Raw genomic sequence first — 6,000 nt, forward strand, 5'->3', positions numbered from 1 at the left:
GATCCAAAGAATATTATCATTCTTAAACATGTGGAAAATTTACGTGTGAAAAAATATCCCTTCTCAAGAAATTGAGAGTTAAGTTTCAGAACTCTTACCTATGAATGTGCTCAAGATGATCATCAACAATATCATTCCCACCCACCTTATGGTTTAGCAGTCATAGTTTATTACAGAGCTTGGAATAGTTGGGGAGAAATATTACTGTAGGCTAAAACCTAGAAAAATTCACATAATTAGTTTAATGATAAAGATATTACCCCGGCTGTTATGTCATATGACAGATCTTGACTATTGTTCTTGCACCCAAACTAGGATTCAATGCTTCATTTTGGCAGTTATTTTAAGGGCCACAATCTGATTATATGCATGTGCAGCCTTTTCATCACAGAATTTAGAAAAAAAAAGTTAAGAACAGAAATAATGTACTAATTTAAAATATACTTATAGTCACATACAAAAACTAAATTAAATATTAATATTTAGACTCTTGCCTTCTGAGATGGTCCACACTCTGTCCGTGGAGTGTGTTTTTCCCAGGGCCGCTCTCACTTTTTGAGATGGACCACATTCTGTCTATGGAATGTGTACCTCTCTAAATAAAGCCACTTCTTACCGATCATTTTGTCTCTCAGTGGATTCTTTCTGTGACAAGGCATAAAGAACCTGAGCTTCAGCAAGTCCTGACACCAGTTCTGCAGGAACTAATAAGACCCCCACTCAGGTGGAGGATGGAATGATGATGCTGACCCTCCTGACTTCAACCAACTAAAGCTTGGACTCTGTCGACCTTTGCCCCAATTCTACACTGAATTCTCCTCAGCTCAAGCCCCCTCCTGAATATGCACGTACCCTTAGTTTAAAACTTCCCCAGTTTTGCAGTTCGGGGAGACACCTCTTTGGAAAAAGATCCCCAGTATTCTCCTTACTTGCTGCAAGGACAATCCTTCCTTCTCCCCAACCCCCCCCAAATTAATATTTAATTAGATCAAAGATTCCTCAATATATGTGATACTGGTAGAAATTTAAAGTGCATTTCAAATGATTCTTCCATCAAAGGATCTATTACGGCAGTACAGTGGTTCTTGGAGTGTTGTCCTTGGACCCCTAAAGGGGCTTCAGGATTGTTTCAAGGGGCCTATGAGGTCAAAACTATTTTTGTAATACTACTACTAATACCAAAGTAAATAATTTTAACTTCTAAAGAATTTCTAGAATTACAGTTGACCCTTGAACAACGTCGAGGTTAGAGACACCCACCGTCCATGTGGTCAAAAATCCGACTATAAATTAAGTTGGCCCTCCAAGTATGCAGTTCCATGTCCGTGGATTCAATCAACCACGGATCAGATCGTGTAGTAATGTAGTATTTACTATTGAAAAAAATCCACCTATAAGTGGACCCGCGCAGTTCAAACCCATGTTGTTCAAGGGTCAACTATATATCTGTTTTTAACTTTTTTCTTCTATATCCTAAAGAATGTACAAAGAGGGGACTTCCCTGGTGGCACACTGGTTAAGACTCCACACTCTCAATGCAAGGGGCCCGGATTTGATCCCTGGTCAGGGAACTAGATCACACATGTATGCTGCAACTAAGGAGCCCACGTGCCACAACTAAGGCCCGGTGCAACCAAATAAATAAATATATATATATATATTTTTTTCTTTTTTTGTAAATAAATAAAGAATGTACAATGAAATTTCCCAGAGGCTACAATGTCATGATGCTGCCAGTGGTTTTACCTGCCAATGCTTTTGCACCATTAGTGCAAATATCAACACAGTGAAAAAGGCAAATAACATCTTATTATTATGAAAATAGTTTTGGACTTGCAAACACTCTAAAAGAATCTCTGGTTCCCACCAGAGGGCTCCACATTCCACATTTTGAAAACTGCAGTATTAGGGTAATGAATATTGCCAGCAGGTGACAGAAGGTATAGTTTAGTATCTTCAGATTAATCCTAGCCACAAGTTAAGATATTGTGAGTTATCAAAAGTAATCCAGGATTAGGCAAAGCCTTCTTAGATATATAACAAAAGCACAACAACAACAAAAAAAGTAAATCAGACTTACAAAAACTTTTATGCTTCAAAGGATACCATCAAGTAAAAAGACAACCCACAAAATGGGAAAAAAATACATATATCTGATAAGCGACTTGTATCCAGAATATATAAAAACGCTTACAACTTAATAAGACAAATAACCAAATTTAAAATGAAGAAAGGAGCTGAACAGACATTTCTTCAAAGAAGAGATACAAACAGCTAATAAGCACATGTAAAAATGGTGAACATCATTAACTATCAGGGAAATGTAAATCAAAACCCCAATGATATACAACTTCACATCCACTAGGATGGCTATAACCCAAAAGACAGATAGTAACAAGTGTTGACAAGAACATAAAGAAACTGGAACCCTCACACATTACTGTGGGAATGTAAAATGGTGCAGCCACTTTGGAAAACAGTTTTCCAAAGTGGTGCAGCCACTTTGGAAGACTGATGACTGGATAAACAAAATGTAATATAGCCATACAATGAACTATTATTCAGCTATAAAAAGGAATGAAGTACTAGTACATGCTACATCATGTATAAACCTAGGAAACATTATGGTAAGTGAAAGAAACCAGTCACAAAGAACAGATATTATTTCATTTACATGAGATGCCCTGAATAGGCAAATCTATAAAGATAGAACGTAGATTAATGGTTACATAGGGCTGGGGGAGAGGAGGATGAGAGAATGGAATGGTGAGTGACCACTAATGAGTATGGGGTTTCTTTTTGGGGTGATGAAAATGTTCTAAAATTGATTATGATAATGGTTGCAAAACCCTGTGAATATACAAAAAGCCACTGGATTGTACCCTTTAAAAAGGTGAATTTTGGGCTTCCCTGGTGGCGCAGTGGTTGAGAGTCTGCCTGCCAATGCAGGGAACACGGGTTCGTGCCCCGGTCTGGGAAGATCCCACATGCCGCGGAGCAGCTGGGCCCGTGAGCCATGGCCGCTGAGCTTGCGCGTCTGGAGCCTGTGCTCCGCAACGGGAGAGGCCACAATAGTGGCCCGTGTACCGCAAAAAAAAAAAAAAAAAAAAAAAAAAAAGGTGAATTTTATGGTATGCGAATTATATCTAAATGAAACAGTTACATGTATACATAAGTCAGTGCCCTTTATTATGACTTTAAGACACTACATGATCTACTCTTAATATTCTAACCTCATTTCCTACCATCTCTTCCTTTCTCCCTCAACACTAGCCTTTGCCTCAGAGATGCCACCAGGCATGCTGCCACCTCGGGTCATTTACATTTGGTTTTTCCTGTGCTTCGAATATTCTTCTTTCAGATATGTACAGTAAATTCTCCCATTCCTTTCAAGTTTTTACCAAAAAAATTACTTTCTGAATGAGGTCTTCAATTGTTATCCAAATGAAAATTTCAACACTCTCTCACATATTCTTTTAATCCCCATTCTGCTTTTTTCTCCCTAGCATTTCCTATTACCTAAAATACCAAATATTCTATTTTCTTGTTTCTTTTCTTATATCTTTATTATTTTTTATTCAAAAAGTTGATTTACAATATTATATTAGTTTCAGGTGTACAGCACAGTGATTCAGCATTTTCCATTAAAAGTTATTACAAGATAATGGCTATAATTCCCTTGCTATACAGTATATCATTGTTGTTTATCTATTTTATACATAGTAGTTTGTATCTGTTAATCCTGTACCCCTAATTTGTCCCTTCTCCCCTTCCTCCCCCGTTTGGTAACCACAAGTTTGTTTTCTATGAGTCTGAAAACATTGGTATTATTTTTTAGATTCCACATATAAGTGATATCATATAGTATTTGTCTTTGACATTTTGCTAAGCATAATATTCTCTAGGTCCATCCATATTGCTGCAAATGGCAGAATTTCATTCTTTTTTAATGGCTGTATAATATTCCATTGTGTATATATGCCACATCTTACTTATCCATTGTCTGTTAATGGGCACTTGGATTGCTTCCATGTCTTGGCTATTGTAAATAGTGTGGCTATGAACATTGGGGTGCATGTATCTTTTTGATTTAGCCTTTTTGTTTTTTCTGGATATACAGCCAAGAGTGCAATTTTTAGTTTTTTGGGAACCTCCATACTGTTTTCCAGTGACTGTGCCAATTTACATTCCTACCAACACTGTACAAGGGTTCTCTTTTCACCACATCCTCTCCAACATTTGTTATTTGTAGACTTTTTGATGAAAGCCAGTCTGACAGATGTGAGGTGATATCTTGTGGTTTTGATTTGCATTTCTCTGATGATTAGCAAAGTTGAACATCTTCTCATGTGACTTTTCATGTACCTGTTAGCCATCTTCTTTGGAAAAATGTCTGTTTAGATCTTCTGTTCATTTTTGATTGGGTTGTTTGTTTTTTGATATTGAGTTGTATGAGCTATTTATATATTTTGAATATTAACCCCTTGTTACATCATTTGCAAATATTTTCTCCCATTCCGTAGGTTTTTTTAGTTTTGTCAATGGTTTCCTTTGCTGTGCAAAAGCTTTTAAGTTTAATCAGGTCTCATTCATTTATTTTTGCTTTTATTTCTTTTGCCTTAGAAGACTGATCCAAAAAAATATTGCTATGACTTATGTCAAAGAGTGTTCTATGTTTTCTTCTAGGAGTTTTATGGTTTCTGGTCTTACATGTAGGTCTTTAAATCATTGCAAGTTTATTTTTGTATACGGTATGAGGGACTATTCTAATCTCATTGTTTTACATATAGCTATCCAGTTTTCCCAGCACCACTTGTTGAAGAGACTGTCTTTTCTCCATTGTATATTCTTGATTCCTTTGTCATAGACAATTGAACATAGGTGTATGGGTTCATTTCTGGACTCTCTATTCTGTTCCATTGACCCATGAGTCTGTTTTTGTGCCAGCACCACACTGTTTTGATTACTGTACCTTAGTAGTATAGTCTGAAGTCTAGGAGGATTATACCACCAGCTGTCTGAAGATGGTAAAAGGTTTAGTGTGGTAGATCATAATATTAATGGTAATGGATATTAGACATAGGCTGAAGTAATCACGGGCCTTTTCAAATATGAAAAGCCATAATTCAATCAATCTTATTCTCTCACATGGACATGAGTAAAATGGATAATAAGAGAACTCTAAAAGATGAACTACGGAATGTTTACTTTGTAATATACACTCTACTGAATATATAATCTATCCATTTAAATCCTCACAATTACTCTATGAAGTAGGTTTTTTCATTATCTTCCATACGTGGATGAGGAAATTGAGATACACACATATTAGTAGCCATGCCAACATCATAAAGTTGGTAAGTGATGGAGCCTAAATTAACATCCAGTGCTTGAGCTCTGAGCCATCTTTTCTTGACATTAGATCTGGCTAAGAGGAGTCAGCCCATGTCACTTCATGGGTCCACAAAGAACCCCAACCTCTCCTAAAAACAAGTGTCAAGCTACACACAAGAACTTGGATGGGGACTTCCCTGGTGGTCCAGTGGCTAAGACTCTGTGCTCCCAATGCAGGGGGCCTGGGTTTGGTCCCTGGTCAGGGAACTAGATCCAACATGCATGCTGCAACTAAGAGTCCGCATGCCACAGCTGAAGATCCCGCATGCCACAGCGAAGATCCTGCATGCGGCAACGAAGATACCACGTGCCGCAACTAAGACCCAGTGCAGCCAAATAAATAAATATTAAAAAAAAAAAAAGAACTTGGATGGATTGCAAGGTAATTATGCTGAATGAAAAATGCAATCTCAAAAGGTTACAAACTGTAAGATTCCATTTTTATAACATTCTCGACAAAATTATAGAGATTGAGAACAGATTAGTGGTTGCTAGGTATTGGGTGCAAGGCTTTATCTCATAGGTAAACCTTAGGAATACCCCCATGAGGTGGTCAATTCCCATCTCCTTGCTTTCTTTTGCACCCCGAAGACCAGTCTTCCTTTT

The sequence above is a fragment of the Phocoena sinus genome, chromosome 11, assembly GCF_008692025.1.
Source record: "Phocoena sinus isolate mPhoSin1 chromosome 11, mPhoSin1.pri, whole genome shotgun sequence".
Taxonomy (NCBI): Eukaryota; Metazoa; Chordata; class Mammalia; order Artiodactyla; family Phocoenidae; genus Phocoena; species Phocoena sinus.